General features: G+C 39.9%; 1 protein-coding gene across 1 annotated transcript in view; it reads left to right on the top strand.

The window, feature by feature from the left end:
- The window catches only part of ARHGAP15 (Rho GTPase activating protein 15), a 320,720-nt gene that overhangs the window by 23,118 nt on the left and 278,666 nt on the right, over positions 1–18,936 (top strand). The gene's annotated exons all lie outside the window — the stretch shown is intronic.

Consider the following 18,936-nt stretch of genomic DNA (forward strand, 5'->3'; position numbering starts at 1 on the left):
GGTGGGTGGGATGGAGTGGCTGCTCTCCCCCCAAACCGCCGCACCATGTGCCGCCACCGAGACGCGGCTAACGCGCCGCATCTTGTGAAATGATATGTTCATAATTCTGCGTTAGGGAAAGATGTCTGCTCAGGGCAGGAAATGGTTCAGATCGAGCAATAATAATCAGACAAATTGAGGGGAGGTGTCCTAGAACGTTAGGGGGAAGAGCTGTGATGGGGCTGGGGTGACCGTGGGTTAGGTGAAGCACTTTGGGAAGGCGAGGTCCGCTCGGTGACGGAGATTTGGAGGACAATCGTCTGCTTAAAGGAATCAAACACAAAACACGAGGAATGGGGTGTTTCATAAGAGTCCACTGTATCTTTGCCAGCGCCCTTTGCAGGCAGTAATGGACCTGACAGGGTAAGCTGTCTTTTCTCCTCCAAATGGGGACTCTTTGCAAGTCCGAAGTGTTAAAGTTCTCTAAACAATGAATTAAATGCAAGCCCGAGTGAAATATTTATTTACTTTGCCAAAAGTGAGACTCTGGTTTTGTTAAGGAGATGTGACAGAAGTAACATGGTGTTTGATGCAGGAGAGCTGACAGCGGCATGGAGTGAGCGCTGATTATCCCGAAGACACTGTCAGCCGGGATTGATTTCCACTTTCTCCGTTTATGTAACGGTTCCTGTAATACAGCTGACCCCAAATCACGTTACCTTGTCATTTCTCTGCATGGATCAAGAAGAGATGAGCTGAAAATAGCTAGGCACTGACCTTGAACTTGGCGGAGAAGTGAGAAGTGACAGCGGGGGATGCTCGGCGGGGGATGCTCTGCGGCCGCGGCAGCACCAGGGGGCAGAGCAGCACCAGGGATTGCAGCTGGAGCAGCTGATCCCACGGACCCACAACCCCGTGCCAAACGTCTTGCCACCCCCCCCCCCCTTTCCTTCCCCTTCCCCTTTTTATTAATTTTTTTTCCCCTTTAAAAACTGGGGAGATGCTAGCTGGAGGAGCAGCTGTCTCTAAAACATTGGCGTTCCCATCATCTGCCGCTTGAAAATGGAATTATTTGAAAGGATGTTCAATATTAAAATACCCTCCTAGCCGAATGCTCTGTTAAGAAGTTTTGCATCCTCTTCATGAATACCTCCCCCCCTCTCCCGTTGTTTTCCTAACATGTAGTGAACAAATCCAACATTTTCTTTATCATTAATAGAGTTTTCTACAATTTGGGTGGTTTATGAGAAGATCAATGCATTCCTCAAAGTCTACAAATCCCTTTGAGTTTCATAGAAAGCTTGGTGTAGATAGATATAAAAAATATTTTTAAGCTGATAGGACATCTAAAAAAGGGTAAAAAAAAATTAAAGAGTTTAATTTTTTTTTTCTTTTCAGATGAGACACTTCTCTCTGTTGTAATGTATGCCTTGAGGGACAAAAAATGAAAACTTGATTATGGAAATATTATTTAATTTACCATCTAAAACCCATGCTTGACTTCTTTTGTTCCATATTTTCTTTTCATCTCTTAACAGCCCTTTTAGTGTCTGATGCTGGCAGGAGCTGTGGAGACATGAGGTGGCAGTGCTGGTTCTTCTCCAGGATCTGGAGCTTTGGTGTGTCACTGCTCAGGGCAGGACCTTGTGAGAGCTTGGGGCAGCACCAGGAACCCTGAACTCACCCTTTAAGATATTTGGCCACTCTCTCACTCCCACTCTCATTTGTTAACACTGAGACACCGATAGGAAAGTAGACAGAGTAACGCTCAAAAATATCTTCTAAGGTAGAGTTGGTAGTTCTTCAGAGAGTACAGGAAAGGCAAGGTGTAAATGGGAGTTTCTGGATTAGTAATGATTGATTTTATTGTCACCTACAGAAGAGTAGTGGAAATTCATGCTAATACCAGTTTTGGTCCACACCACATGAAATGTGATGTCTTGTTGAAGAGCAGAGTGCAGGCACAGGCTGAGGCTGTCATTTCTCACTGATAACTGGGGACCAGGGCTGTGGAACCAACAGAAACTCAGAAGGAAAAAAGGAGAAAGAGACACCCCTCTTTATTCTTTCTATCAGAAATGTGTGAAAATGGTGAACTGAGGTGAACTCTAGGAACTCTAAATGTTCCTCTCCTTCACCTTATCTTGCTAAAACCCAAAGAATCATCATCGAGTTGAATCAGGAGTTTGTAGCTCAAAACTTGCTTGCTCCAAAGCTCTGCAGAGTGTGGCCTTTGAGCTGTCCTGGTAAGGCAATGCAGCAGACTAAGAAAACTTGGACATGAGGCTTGAACTAACCCTCAAATAATATTCTTTTCTCTACCTTAACATCTGATTCAAATTACAGTGATCCCAGTGCTTTTGTATTACCATCATGTCAGAGCGCACACCATATATCCTTCTGGTTTTTACCAGTAGGAAAAAATTATTTCATAAAAATCTCTGCTGATTCTGCTCCTCAGGCTTCTAACTTTTTGTCTGTTTTATCCTGTAAGAAGTGGCATCCAAATACACAGGCATGTTAATGACACTGAAGTTGCCATCATGATGTTAAACAGACCAACACACTATAAAGCCACATCTTTTTGATTCAGGAGTGGGACAGCAACATGCCATGATGTAGCAAGATAATTTTATACACATAATATTTCACTTGGCTTCCAAGATAGCCTTCAGTTGTATTTATTCATTGCAACCAAGTGGAGAAGGAGCTGGACTGGAATTTGTCATGTTTCCCTGGTCTCAGCCTGGATGTTTGCCTGCCAAAGGGATTTTTTAGTACTTTTTTTTCTGTTTCTCTACCTGTAAAGTGGGACTGTGGAGAATGTATATTTCTTTTCCACACATTAAAGAGGCTGCCTCAAAGCTGGTTCAACCGTAATGTTTCAGTCATGCTCTGTATGTAGACAATTCCATTCTCATCATATTAACTCTATTAATTAAAACAGAATTATTCCACAATTATGCTTGTGTAACTGAGAGGAGAACTTGGCCCCAGGTCCTGTACATTTTCCTTATCTATATTCTCTGTGCTTAACTGTTTCACTATTTCTCATCCAAAAAAGCCTTATATTGGCTTCATCATTAATCACTTCTCTTCCCTTGATTCTATACCCCTGTGCTTTCAGCGGCTTTAGGTTTCTCTGAGGGCCTTTGTGTCCTGTGCTGTATATTTCAAAAAATATGCTTAAAAAGTGTTGTTTAAAGGAGTCTCTCTGGAAATCTGTGTCAGTGCACACTGTGACAGGGAACATAAGCTGTGGAATTATATTCCTCTTATGCTATCTTTATTAAATACTGTGTTACAGCTGAATTGTGGTATCTAACACATTTCCTTTCAAAAATGCCGTCAGATTTGAAATATGTAGGTACTGAAACTGAGATTATATCAAACTTCCCATAGCTAGTCTTGGGCACCTGACCTGCATAGCTTCCCACAGGGGAAAAGTGAGCTCCATTTCTTTAAATTTCCAATGAGAAGGGACATGTGTCTCCTTGCATTGAGCTACATGATATCACATCATGTGGCACCGAGTGATCCAATGCAACATGACAGGAGAGGTAAAGAACCAGGGGTTTTTTGTAGTTTTTTTTTTTGGTCAGTTTTATTACTGCAGTGGAACATTTGCAGTACCAATGAGATGAACTGGGGATCAAATTACTTTGTGCATGCCCTAAATACATGTGCTATTGCACTGTGTATGCACAAGCTTAATAAATGTTGTTTAATGCAATGAGAAGGGGTTTTAAAACAGAAAAGAGTGTCCTTGTTAGGCAATGTGCCTATTAGACAAATAGTTGACAGCAGAATTCTCCTGCCCTAAATCACATGAAATTTCCTTTGAAGTCAACCTTTCTTTCTTTATTTTTTTTCAGCATCTGATCCTGTCATGTTAACATGGCAATATTTTATTTTCTGTTTGATTTCCTGTTTGGTGTGATTCATAGCCTTAATGGAAATAGGTCTTTATCATCCATGATTTTCTAGTTGAGGGTGTACCTGCATAGACACACAGCTGGATTGGAACCTCCCCCTTCAAAGGGCCCAGAACCCAACACCTTGAGAGGAAGAAGGAGCTTCATTTCTCAATATACAGCCTATTAAAAATAAAAAAAAAAATACTTACATGTCATAGACCAATGCAACTAAGTTATGTTTGTTATTTTAGGACAGTACTGAATATGCCTAAACTATAGAAGCAGTTGCACCTTTCTTTTTGTGTTTATTGACTCTCTGAGCTGCCACACTCTCTCCAGTTGCAGTAAAAAGTGGCTTTGAAGACTACAGCCAAACCCAAGTAGAGTAAAAAATGTGTTTTCCTTTCTAATCTCTGAATCTTACCTCAGTTTTGGAATCAGATTTGAAAGTCTGTGAAATCCCCATCCTATTTTCCCTTACTTCCCTCCCCTGCCCCAGAGCTCTGTAAGAAAGATTGTTCTCCTGGATATTTCATCCATGGCCAGGACTGGAAGTGCTGCAGCTGTGATGAGAGAATCTGTTCTCATGACATCTCTAGCCCCAAGGCAGGTAGAAAAACCCAGACAAGCATCCAAACTTTTGTTTATTTATTTGGACCAAACCTGGATTTTGGACCAACTGAGCTTCCCATCAGTGATTCTGTCATCCTTAAGAGCTCATTCTTCTTGATTGTGGTCCTGAAGTCAGACTCTTACTTTATAACCTCATTACACAAAACCCCCCAATGTTTAAAAATTAAAATGCCAGGTGCCAACTCTTTCCAGTAGTTGGCTACTTTAACTTTGAGCTTTCCATTTTTTATCAGCAAATGATAAACTGAAAATTCAGTGTTCCCAGTTTAGATCTTTCTCAAAATTAAAGTGTAAATCTAAAGTAGCCACCTGTAAGCACTAAAACCTGAAGACATTTGGACACAAGTTAAACAAATTGTTTAAAGAACTGCCAATTGTTTGCATCAGGTTTTAAGAATAACTTTGCAGGGAAGATCCAAAATTTGTGGCTTAACATTTTCAGGCCTGATTTTCTTTTCTTGTTTTTTTTTTACCGTTTGGTGGTGGGTTGAGTTTTTTGTATTTTGTTTTTTAAATTTTGTTTTAATCAAGAAATTGGAGAGCTGGGAAAAGAAATAACATGATTGTAGATAAACTGTTGCAGAAGACTAAGGTTGACACCACCATGCAAATCTCAAAATCCTGGAAAAGGTTGGGGCAACTGGGCCCATTGTGAAAAGCATGGATCAAGCAGGTAGCAGAGGGATTTGGAGACAGGTGGGTGGGAAGAAATGGGGTGGGAATGTAAATTTGCTGGGTGGAGCTGTGAATTGTGGTTGGAGGAAGGGTTGTGCTTCTGGTCTCTGGTGCTGGTGGTGCTTTGTTGGCAGCCAGGGAAAAAAGTTCCTCATCAGTTTTGGGGTTTAGCTGAATGCACATCCAGGTAGGTTTCTTTTTCTGTGTATGATGGTTTGCATAAAATCTTTAGCTGCACTGAATTTGGCTGAAATTCCAGTTTTGTTGGGTCATATTTGTGTTGGTATAAACAAGAGAGACATTCTAGTGCACTCTGAGCACATGAACTACTACCTCCTTTAAAATGTCCATCCTTTTCCCAGACTCTGTTTTGGTTTATTTATTTCACTTTCTTAATGTAAATTCTTTCATGTTTTTGTGGCAGATGAGCCTGATTACATGAAAGTTTACCTTTCAAATACTTCCCGTTTATCACACAGTTTTCTTACCTAGAAAATCCCAACGCAGCCACTGCTAATGTTTGATAAGATTTGTACCTGGTAGATTCTAAATTACATTAATGCATAAAGCCTGCAATGCCAGGCTCCCTATTGTTACAGTTATTAAAGCTGTAACTGAAATGATATCTTTCATATTGATCTTCAGCTAGCAGCTCTTATCCAGAAGCTTTGTTTCACATTAAAGACACTAATGATTGTCTCCACAAAATGAGCAGCTTAATAGTTAGAGAAAGTTAAATGGAAAAAACCCAACTTTGATAGCCACCTTTGATAGCTCTTTGCTCCAACATCTCTCATGGCCACAAAGTGCAAGCCAAGCATTAATAGACCTTTTAATAAAATGACTTGAAAGGAATCAATGGTATTTTTCACAAAGTCTAATTTCCAGCAAGTTATTTAAATGTTTGTATTCCTTCTGGACAGATCGTGTCCTTCTGTAGCTGCCAGTTTTTCCTGGAATTTCTCAGGCTGTCTTCCTTGGGTTTTTAATTTTTATTTTGAGCGGTCTGGTTTTGATTTGCTGCTTTATTGAAATTTTGTAAAAAATGAATTTTGTAAATAGAAGTCTTGTACTCTTCCAAGGCTGGCAAAATTTCCTGTAGACTTAAAGCCAACAGCCAAGTGTTTGTGGGGTGGAGGATGAAGTCTGGTTAGAAATGTGCCAAGAGCCTTTTTGAGTAGCTTGATTCCTTCATGGTCTGTAAGAATTCCATCACTTTCCTCTCCTTCAGGTGAAAATGGTATCTCCTAGCAGCTGAAATTGTGATAAATGTTACTACAGGTCAGGAGGCTCTGGCTTAGGCTGGAGTTTGTGGGTGGAGAGAATGGAATCATAAAACCAGGGAATGGTTTGGGTTGGGAGGGACCATAGAGCTCATCCAGTTCCATCCCGTGCCATGGGCAGGGACACCTTCCACCAAACCAGGCTGCTCAGAGCTCCATCCAACTTGGTCTTGGACATATCCAGGAATGGGGCAGCCCCCTATTATTGCACTTGCTCTTTTCCCTTTTTCTTTTTTTTTTTTTTCCATTTTTTTTTTTCCCTGGGGTTTTTGTGTAGCTTTTCTGTTAGTTTTTAGTTCACTTGTTTGTTTTGGCTCTGGGTGAGGAGCAGCTGCTGGGTCTTTTCTTGTTTTCAGCTAGAAAATTATTTCTCCCCATTTTTGGATGTGACAGACAGAGTGCAACCTAGGTGTTTTCCATGAGAACATGCAGTGTGAGCAGAGAAATATATGTGAAATTCTCATGTTCTCTAAGCTCATTTATTGTACTTCAGATATGACAGGTATCTATTTAAAGACTGATATTCAAGTGAAAGACTTTTTTTTTTTTTTAAGACCAGCAGCAAACACACAAATTGTTCTATTTGTGTTGAAAAACAGGTTGATATTTATTATTTTACATAAAGAGAGGCATGGTGTGCTGACAAGGTAGAATGCAAGGGATCAAATTAATTTGTATTACTATAAAATGTAGTTCAGCTGAGATCACACCCTCTGTGTTCACTGGGGGATGGCTTTTCCCTGATGAGCTCTAGTCAATCCACAGCAATGATTAAGTCAAATATCTCATATGTTAAAAGTTCATATATGAAATCATGGGGGTGAAAAAAGAAAGGGAAAGGAAATAATATCAATAAAAAAAATAAAAAAAAAAAGCAACAGAAGAGTACACTATGAAGAGTCCACAGCTACAAAATATTTCCCCCTTCTCTCAATATCTCATGAGGAGTCAGCCCTTATTTCTGCTGCTTTTTTTCCCAGGCTCCACTGGAAGAGCCTGGATTAAACTAATGCAGGGACATGTTTTGGCCGCTTATTATTTATTACAATTTTAGTTCCAGGTTTCAAAAACAATTAGGGAAACTGCTTAATAGGAAAATGACTCTAATTACTTGTTAATTGAGGTTATCTGCTTCACATTATTCAAAACGTAAATTGTGTTGACACTTGTACCCAGATATGATTACTTAATAAACAGACTGAAAATGCATCATGAATGAATTCACCCCCCACCCAAAAAAAGATATTTTATTTTTTTTTACTCTGGTTTGCTCATCTGAAATATATTGAAAAGTATGTATACAGTTTGCAGTAAGCTCAGTAATAGCATGTTAGTACAAAAAATGAATTATATGTTTCAAACAGTGAAAAAAATGAAGGACTGATATTGAAAAGTGAAAAGGTTTATTAAGATTGCACATAATATATTCAGGTAAGGTTTGCACATAATATGAAATGGGGTTACATGAAGTATAGTGTTACCTCTTGAATAAATAATTTAGCTGATAAATCAAGTACCTGGATCTAAATAAATACCAATGTTAATATTTGACATACCAGCATTTATGTCTGTGTTTGATTTTGGCAACTGACAAAAAGAGAAGTGCTTTTTTTTTAAAAATAGCTCACTTGGGGATGAGAGATACAGGTTTCTAAACAATACTGTATTTCCTAGAGCAAGATAATTCTACAATTTAAGAATAAAACTGAAGCATCCCATTTTTCCTTTGCATTATTGTACCCTGGGATTTCTAATTTTTTTCAGAAAAATACAATCTCTATTTTTTAAAAAGTTTTAGGTCATGAATTAGATTTCACAGTCACCAAATATCTAATCTAAGACCTTGATTCCATACAATGGAATTTGCCAGCCATGTCCATGTGGGCAGGATCAACCATTTTTAAAGTACTGGGATTTGGGGGTTGTGTGGTTAATTTAGATTTTTTTATGATGTGGGTTGCAAACATCATAATTTCCCTGAAACCCAAATTTTTTATTACAGAAAGAAAACCAAAACAAAAACAATGAGAAAAGTTGAAAGGCGCCAATTTTGTTTTAAAGACATAACTAGTGAACCTGTTGACAAGAGAGATTTTGTGTATTTCACCTTGAAATTTCCCTGTTTGAAATGAAAGACCTCAGTTCATGCAGAGGAGCCATGATTCCAGCCTCAGGGTCTGTTCCTGTGTTTCAGACTTGGGGCTCTTTATTGCTGAGGCATTTTTGGAAACATGAACCTCTGTAAACCACGGTGGTCAGGCAAGGAAAGAGGGACAGCAGGAAAATGGTGGAGAGTGGGAATAAATTATTTTTTTAATATCAAAGGGCCTCGTTGAACATTTAAAAGATTATTTACTTTTTAATGTGCAAGCATAACTCTTCCACTTTGTATTTTCCTTAGCTAAATACCTTTTTGAGGCATTTTCTGTAGAAATACCATTACTCCCTTCTCCTTCATATTTTGCCGAGAAATGATGGGACGTTGCAAAGCCCACAAGGATGGAAGTTTCAGAGCTGTGTTTGTGCCCATTAATTTTCTCTTCTATGATATTTTCCCATTTTCACTCTGTTTGACATTGAGCCTGAGCTTTGTTCCTGACTCGTAGCCTATGGCAGTGGAACGGGGAGATGAGACATCACGGAGATGTAGAGCACACATAAAAAAGAGAAGATGTGTAAAAACTGAAATGACATGGCAGCTGAAGCAGCTTGTTGCTCAGCTTGGTTGCATGTTTGAGTGGAGGAAGCGAGGTAAATTGTGATATGTAAGAGAATAACACTCGACAGGGTGTATGGTTGTAAGGTATATGGATGCTCAATCATGTGGTGAGGCAGAAGGCTGAAGGACAAGCGCCTTCAGTATCCGCAGTCTGTGGATATCCGTGTGACCTACAAAACAGGGGGTGTTAGACTCGCAAAAATATCACTTGCAAAGCAGATCCAAACCATTTCAAGAAAATTCCGTCCACACCATTTGGCTACCTCCTAATCTTTCAATAATTATTAAAATAATGTGTTTTGTGGGAGGGAAGAAAAATCACTGTCGCGCGTTTCTGTGTGTGTTCCCCCCATAAATGATGAACTCTCACAGTAGTCTATAGGCAAACAACCATTTTCACTTCCCACTGGTTGTACTTATTAACCTATTAGAGATACGTGTGCCTTTATGCTAATTTATCTGAACATTTGCAACCACCACTCTGTCTGTGCCTGAATGGCTTTGTGTAATGGATCTGATGATCTTCAGATCTGGAGTAGCATTTATTTAGGTCAGACTCCATTTACAATATTTTTGGGTATTTGAGCTGGGAAGCAAATGGCCCTTTGTATACTGATAGTAGAACATTTTAAGATGAATTTTGATACTTTTAGAGCCACATGGAAAATAGTTTGTGAATTCGTTTCTATGGCAATGTGTAATAAATGACTGAAGGAATTATAATTTAGGTGGCTTTATCTTCCCTTATGCTCTACTGTAACCACACACATGCTTAAACCTGCAAAGTGTTTAAAAAATCAGCATGTCACAGTGCACCAGCCTGCCTCTGCCTTCCTGGTTATATGTGCACCTGTATAAGTGAGAGAAAATATCCCATTTTTGATTTAGCAACTTTCCTCACAGAAAAAGAGGTGGTTGTATAAAATGCAGCTTCCGCATGCTAAATAATGAAGTTGATTTTGCAGTAGAGTCCAGATAGTTTTGTTCTATCAGGTGGACTGTGCATTCAGCAGTTTATAAATCTATTAATCTAGGCAGTGACAAACTGGGCTGTATTGGCTATTTGACTGTTTTTTGTGATGGCACTTCTTACAGGCAAAGACAGGTCCTTTACACAGTAGAAAGCAGCAAAATGTTAAAATGTGTATAAAACCTTCCCAACCACCAACTTCACCCCAGGTATTGTACCCTGAGGGGAATCCTGCAAGCCCTGCAGTGCTGGATAAAAGGGAGGCATTCCCTGCATCCTGAAGGTTTCCAAATTCTTTAATTTCTGAACTCTGTGCACAGGAATAATTTCAATGAACTTGTTTTATTTCTATTTTTAAGGGCTCAAGTCTGTGCTGCTACAGGCTCACTGCTAAGATGATGAGGCTTATAACAGTGATACAGAAAAATGAATAAATTTTGTGGGGTTTTGTGTTTGTGGTTGGTTTGGTGTTTTCCTGAAATCACATGGCCTGATTAGGAGAAAAGGTTCATCACCGCTTCTATCCTATTAATGACAGAAAGTCTGTTGAACGCTAATTCCAGAAGAAATTAGCAATATCTGGCAAAATTTAGCAAACCTAAATAAATGTCTTACTACAACCTTGCAGATTTTTCTGAGGTGGTCCATGCCTGTTCATTTAAATTGTAAATATTTAGTTGTCATGGAAATTACGAAATTTAAAAAAGGGGCAATCATTATGCCAGTGTTCAGAAAGGGAAAATGGCATGACTTGGAAAATTTCACAGTCAAATTATCCCATAAGAGTATTGGGTCAATTAATGGAAAAGTGTTCCAGGGTTCAATTAAAAAATAGGAATATCATTGATGTCAATCATAATAAGTGAACAAATAACAAATTTAAAAAATGCAACCAAATGGATTATTTTTTTGATGTAAGTCTGGTTGGAAAAGGAGCCATACTTGTGCAGTGAAAGTTTTTAAGTCACTCAACTTAATAGTACGTGACATTCTGATTAAATACTAGTTATGTGCTGTATCAGTGAAGCACACATTAAATGGATTAAGAACTGATTAATTTACACGTTTTGGAAAGTAGTCCCTGGGGAATCATCATCAACTGGGTGAATTTTTAGAGTTGTTCTCCAGGGACTAGTATTAATCTTGACACTAATCACTCTTTTTATCCATGATATGGAAGTAAATAGAACAGTTCTAATAACATTTGAAAATAAAGCAAAGATTGATGGACTGGCAAATAGGTCTGGGTAAAGGCACTCGTGGAGAGTGATCTGGATGGCTTAATGGCTGAAAGTGCATTTTAATTTATCCAAATGTATGTATATATGGGAAACAGGCCCTGCTGCACCCAGAATTAGAAACTGTGTTCTGGGATTTTGCTGTAAAACATTGCTTTTGTGGGTGTTTTGGGGTCAAGAAGTTTGAGCTGGCCATTGTGAGTGAAAATGAAGCAGTGAGATGGCAAATGCTCATATCTCTCAATGGCACTGATGAGTAGAAAATCAGAATAGTGATTCTAAAATAATTAAGATTATGCAAGGAAGAGGCAAAACAAAAAAAATAAGTGAGGTTAGGAAAATTTTCTTGACAATGAAGGACCTACAGACCTCAGCATGTTTAAATTATTGAAAGAAATTGAAAGGCAAATTATTTCTCTCTTTCCTACATTATGGGACAACATTGGGCACCAGAGTTCTTTAACGTAGTGGGAAATGGGTATACAAGATGAAATGTCAGGAAGTTGGAATCCCCCCAAAATAAAATGAGAATTACAGCACATTTTGCAAAAGGCTAGTGGGAAACTACCGAGAGAATTGGTAAATTCATTGTGTTTTCATGCCTTCAACCAAGAAATGTGTCCCTTCCAGGGAGATATCAGAGAGAAATATCCAGCATATGCTAAGTCCAGCACAGTTTGGATAAAATATTTATATAAACATTTTCATAAGTGGTGCCATCTTGATTCCTCATCCATGTCGTGGGGTGGAGAAGCAAAGCGATCTGGTGGCAGGTGCTGTTGAAGCTGTTTGAAAGCCTTTGTTGAGCTGGGGCTGGAAGAGAAAGAAACCAAGCACAGAAGTGATAAATCAAAACCTTTTTCCCTACATTACACAATGTATATTTGTGACTTTGCTGAGAGTGTGGTATGTACAACATATGCACTGAAATATGCAGTTAAAGTCCTGTTTTTGTGTGCCATCAAAGCTCCTAACAATGTTTGGTTCATTTGTTTTCTTGAGTTGCTGGATGGTTGTTTGGGGTTTTTAAATGAATTATATAGATGTGTAATTTGGGGGTTTTTAATAGGGTAAATTACTTCTCTGGGGTAATGCTGCCTTTATACACTGCCCACATCTTGGATGGCAGTGGATGATCTTTGTATTGCTGAGAGTATTTTTTTTAACATTTTGAAAAATAGGTGACTTTTTCCTGTAAGAACAGAATTAAGAAAATCAAATCGGAGGCAATTTTCAGTCTGTCTAGACGCTTCACAAGTTTCAAACAGGATAATTCCATTTCTTCCTTTCTTTTTCTGCTGTGTTAGCAGTATGTGGTTTGCTGTCAGTGTGATGGCACAGGAATAATACCAGGAGGTTCAGTGCGCTTGGATCAGGAATATTCCCTGTCCCCAGTGTTCTCTTCAGGACATGGCCCAACTTGGGGAGTAGATTTTTTGAAATGTTTCTATGTCTCTGAAGGTCAAATAATGAAATAGCACTTAAGCAATATGAAGAATACAGTTTTGCAATTGTAGTTCTAATTTTGCCAAGACACAAATAGATTGCACTTTTTTTTACTTTTTTTTTTGAATACGTATGACAAAGAATCTCATCATGAATCCTGAAGTCTGATACAAATTTGAAGAACTAACTTTGGTATTTGAAAAACCCCCAACCAAGCCCTAAGCTTTACATTATCATAGTTTTACTGTGTCAGCAGGTTGTGGTAAAAATGCTAGGATATTAATTTTGTGTGAAATGAAGGCAAATTGTAAGTGGAGAATCCCTGAGCTGGGTAGCAGCACTAGCAATCACTGCTGTCCTACCTGGTTTGCTGCAAGATTGTGATTAAATATAAAACTGAGAAATCTCCAAGGAAGAGGGGAGAAAAGCTTGGCTTTAAAATATTTTCATTCTTTTCCTGGCTGAATATCATGGTGTCAAATCTAATAGGAAGGAGTCATCCTGCTAATTGACCTTTGCAAAATTAGTCATTTGCTGAAAAAGCTACTTGAAGTAGATCAGTTATTATCTTGATTACTCTTTCTTTCACGTTAATGTTTATAATGGCACCTGGGAAAATCTATTTGAAAACTTTGTTTCATTCTTTCTTGTGCTGCAATCTGTAATTTGCTCCTCTGAACAATGCTAATAAGAAAAACTGACTTTTTTAAGAGATTGCAGGTCTTGATGTTATGAAAGACTAATATGAGCCAACAGGATTGGGGAAAAAGTATTCACAAGCTTATTCAGGTTATTAGTGCAAAGGGAAGGGAGAGCAGGTGGCAAGTTAGATGGTCATCTAGATATTATCAATCTGACAGGTATCCAAGTGGTTCTGTATTACAGTCTCTAATTTTGGTCTCTGAACAGTTTTTAATAAGATTTAGCTATGGGGTTGTCAGCCATGACCTGTGTTAGAAGATACTCCTTTCAATCACACAAAAAGGTTCTTTGTGAGAATTTCCGCACTGAGCAAAACAAAGGACTTTCCATTGTAAAAGGCAGCGTTTCACCTCTGCTTTGCCTGGAATCGAGAGCCTGAAAACTAGAAAGGAGGTGGTCTTACTACTTTCTTTTCCCTCAGATTAAAGAAGTTGAACTGAGCTCGAGAGTCAGAGCAAACCACTTTTTATTCCGATTCTTTGATTTTTGTCACCGGATGTTCATAGCGACTATTTTGGCTTGCGTTCTGTATAAATCTAATTCTCATTCTGGAGCCAGGACTTTTTCGGCACTGCTCCCATGGAACTTGGACACAAGGATTTGACAATATGTCCAGACCCAAACAGATCAAGCAGCCACACATGAGCGACTCGGCGGAGCATGCTCAAAGACTGATGTCTCCGCACAGCAAACAATTCTCTGGGGTAGGGACAGAGAGCTCAAATCCAGTCACCCCAGAGTAAACACTAAGTTAGACACAGCTTAAATGTGCCTCCAAGCACAGCACACTGCTGACTCCATGAGAGCCCTGAGCCAGGCTGCAGATCCAGCCTTGTAGATTTATCTCTTTCCAGCCTGCTTGCGCGCACTCGAAGTTGTTGGAGCTTTGTTGGGGTGCACTCAGCGAGGGGAAGGGGAAGAAAAAAGAGAAAAAAACACTTGTTGGAATGCTTATATCAATGTGTTTCATGGATATTTGCAATTCAGCTTCTTGATTTTTTCACGCATGTTTGTAAGACTGATAGTTTGGTCACCACAGTGTTGGTAGGAAGGAGGATTCCTGAAAGACTACACTGGAAATACTCTGCTTGAGCACTCTTTGATTTCCCCCTCCCTCCTTCTAAAAGTTTAGTTCATCTAATCAAAGAGCAGAGTCTCTCTGACTTTTCTAAAGACTCCCACACAATGTATGAAGAACAACTAAAGAATGGATGGTCTGTGAGAATACCTTGGGATTTATAGGCACAAAGTTCAAATAATTTTGATGAAAAAGTAAATAAAATGTATCTTTTTGGAATAGTTAACAAAGTATTAATTTTTAAAGTAGCTTATTTCAAGCAATAAAATTATTGCTGTATGTTGATTTGCTGTTAATTGAACTAGGGAAGAAAATGATAATTTAAATTGCTGCTTTGTCCTAATATAGCTAATAAGGTTGACTTTTGGACTTGGAGGAAAAAAACCCCAAAACTTTCCTTATCTACTAAATGATCTGAAATAATCTCTTGTTACCAAGTACAGTTTTCTCAGTTATTGTTTCAAAGGGCAATGATGACACAAGTTAAAATGGACCTTTGTTAAAATGACTTATTTCCTATCTACCTTCGCTGGTCCCATGGCTTCCCATGGAATATTTTGTGCTCTGCAGTGTATATGGAATGTGTGTTGAAGTTTAGAGAGGTCTGGGTTTAGATCACACTGGTTTTGGTGTGATTTGGTTTTGATTTTTATACACTTTGAGTGTGTAGTGAGTGGTGTGCAGTACCCAAGGTGGCTGTAAGGGAAGTTGGGTATCAGAAGTGGGAATCAGGGCAAGCCAGGCTGTGCTCTGGCCGGCGTGGCCATGGCTGTGCTGCCCTGATGCTTGAGCCTCCTTGTTCCCAGTTACTCTGGGTGTCCCTCCACTGCCATGGGCCATGGAGAGTATATTCTTACACAGGAATCCTTGAAATTTTTTTGTATCATTCCACTTTATATTTCCCCCCCCCCAAGCACGTTCCTCGCACCCCCCCTTTCCATTTCTGGCACATATATGTCCACAGGTGTTATTAAGTGTAGGGTAGCATGTGGTGCCCATGCTTCAGTGCTATTGCAGAGGAAGGACTTCCTAGAGGAAAAAAATGATCACTTTCAGTATTTTGCAGGCTGCCCATCTAAGCCCATCATTGCCTGGCATCTACACACTAAGGGCAAGGATCCAGCGAACTTGTGAGTGGGCACCATGCCATCTGAACAGATGGGCATGGAAGTAGGCAGCCAGTAGACCATGTATGTGCATCAACTGTGGGTGTTGAGGGCAAGATTCCCAGTGGAGAATGTCCAAACAGCTGTCTGGCCTGAGCCAACATGCCTACGACCAAGCAAAAGTGCCATCCCTAAATCCTGCTGAGTTGGATTAACCTTCAAAAATAAAAATTGCTTCTGCAGTAGCATAAGGTGAGTTTTTGGCTTGTTTAAATCCGAAAGAAGGAATTAGGTAGGCAGGATAAAGCGATGTGCTAATGTGGGGTCCACTAGAGAGGACTGAGCATTTGCCTAGGAATATTAATATTATTTTCTACAAGGGTGTTTATATGGCAAACAGCAATGGATGACTTGCAGGAGTGTGACATCAATGTTAATTATGCTTTTCTGTAAGACAGTCCTTTCAGTAGAGCGCTTTTGAGAGCATTTTGATTGTAGTGTATGTGCTGGATGTGATTTTGTAAAGGCAATTCTTGTAGATGCTTTTGCACATTTACTTAGTAAGTTTTAATGATATTTTTTTTGCTTTCCTTTTACCCTCAGACTACAGTTCTGGGGTGCAATTTCAGGTCATAGTTGCTGACACAGTTTGCTGTCACAGCTGAGTTCTCACATTTATTGTCTTTATTTTTCTAAGATCCAGAGGGGACATGAAAAGATAATCTATCATTACTCTATGTCTGTATTAACTTTGATTTTTACCTTTTAGAGCCATAACATCAAAGAGCAGTTTTGCAGACATAGATGTCAGAGGCAAAGAACAGTGAAGCTCTGATAGTTATTGCATTTTTATTCCTGCTGTTTTTACTCCATATTTTCTCTACCATTGCTGCACTGCTCATCTGTAATTTTACCAAATCACCTGCAATAATTTAGATAAATATATTAAAATATCAGAGTGAACCAAAAGTAATGACTGTGTGATGAATAGAAAAACCAGAATAGGAAACTTATCAATACCTTAGATTTCATAATATACCTTTTTATGTATGGCTGGATGAATGCTGTCACAGTGTGTATCTTGCTGCATTTTCTTGCATATTACAGGCTATAACAGAAAAGGCAAATAGAAATATATCAGAAGTCCCACTTTTAATGTTCTCTGCTGGAATCGATGAGGATTTTATTTAATGCAATTAAAGCATATTGAAGCTTAGAGACTGGGTTCCAGTTTGATTTCCAGCTGGAAATCCTGCGGATTAGAGGCAGCACAGCTGTTGGCTCCTTTGTGATGGTTGGATCCCCAGGTACACGAATCCGAGTGACCCACAGTCAAATTTAGAGCAGCCCTAGGATTTCTTGAACACATATGGGTGGTAAGAACCTTTTGTAGCTGTCTCTTCTTCTACATAGGCTTTTGGCACTTCTCCTACTCCTGAAAATGCTAAAAATGAAGCCAACTACATCAGCTGGGACTCCCTCAAAGCAAGGATCAATTGGACAAATTTCAAAGGCCATTTGAGTGACTAGAGAGGAACAAAAGGGCTACCACTCTAGGGAAAAATCTGCTCCTGGGAAACAGCACGCCATTAATGCAGAAAAGTAGCAGGGAAGGCTAATTCTTGGACTCAAAATATTAGCCCAAACTGGATACCCCAAATTTAGAACACCCCTCCAATAATTTGGGGAAAGAAGGCAACATGGTTTCAAACAGGCTCTGCTTTGTAATCAAACTCGTGATTAATGCTTCTCTGATCACAGAGAATGAGCTCATCTTAACACTGGGCTGAAATTTAAGCTAGGATCTGAGTAATTATTTTGCTCTTCTTTCATGAATGAAGATAAATGGAGATACTCCCCCAGCAGAGGCACCGTGGTGCTCGTCTACAGCAAGTCCTGAAGCCAGGGAGCAGCACGCCCACGTGGTTATATTGCCTTGATAAAAAATACCCACCTTCACAGGCTTGGATACAAAGGAGAACCCCTGCACTGTGGGAAAGGTCTATAGGATTCTGATTTATAAGGGAGCAAGAGGTCAAGGGAAGCAAAACCATTATAATTATTTTCAGAGGCTCTGGAGAAGTGAGCTGAGTGTAGAGGGCAGTGTGCTCAAAGGGAGGCGCGCAGGGCAAAGGCAGCATGGTCCTGCTTGCTGCTCTTCCTCTTCCCCCTGCTGACTCCAGGCTGCAGATTCTGCTGAGAGTATGTCATATGTAACGTAGGCCTGTGAGGACGGGGAAGTGGTTTTCTTATTAAATGATGCATGGAGAGATTATCTGGTCTGTAGCCAGCACACAAGAGCTCCATCCATGCAAGTTCCTATTCCTGAGCAAGGCGTGCAGTCACCTGCGCCGTAACGAGTTTTCAGGAGCCTGGGGATGGAGGGCGAGGAGCAAATCTGGGCTGGTGGGCGCAGGAAACTGCATTTTGTGTCTCTCTCTCCTGCAAGCCTTGGAAAAAAGGCAGTGAGAGCTAATGTCATATTATACTGCCTTTAGTCTTGTTACCTTTTTTCTTGAAGAAACCCCTTTGAGACAAGGAAGGGGGAAAAGAAAACATAAACCATGTGGTTCTAATGTGATCCTTAGGAGGATGGTGTTAGGAGGGCTCCAGAGCAAGGCAGGAGTGACAGTGGCTGTGGGACATGGAGCTTTCCCCAGGGCTGGAAGGGGTCTTCTGCTGAGAGATGGCACAGCTCAAATGCACTGGGAGCATCTGCAGCAGTGTGGGGCAGGAATGGCAGAGTTCGTGCTGTGTCTTGACATCCTCTACTTCTTGATAATGGACAAAAATTCCTTATTTGCTGAACTGAAATGAATAGAGTCATAGAATAATGTGTGGCTTATATGCCATCTAGTGCCACCCCTTGCCATGGGCTGGGACACCTTCCACTATCCCAGGTTGCTCCAAGCCCCATCCAGTCTGGCCTTGGGTGCTTCCAGAGATGGGGCAGCCACAGCTTCTCTGGGCACCCTGTGCCAGGACCTCACCTCCCTTGGGTGAGGGAAAGATTTTTTCCTGACCTATAATCTAACCCTGCCCTCTGTCCCTTTGAAGGCTCTCCCAATTTTTGTGTCATGAAATGCCCTTGAAAATGACAAAGGGGCATCTCTGAGTGGGGGGGCCTATGGGATTTCCTCAGTGCCTTTCACAGCTGACATGAAATCATATCATAGCTCAGCTCTTTCCA

Source organism: Molothrus ater, chromosome 7 (genome assembly GCF_012460135.2).
Source record: "Molothrus ater isolate BHLD 08-10-18 breed brown headed cowbird chromosome 7, BPBGC_Mater_1.1, whole genome shotgun sequence".
Classification (NCBI taxonomy): Eukaryota; Metazoa; Chordata; class Aves; order Passeriformes; family Icteridae; genus Molothrus; species Molothrus ater.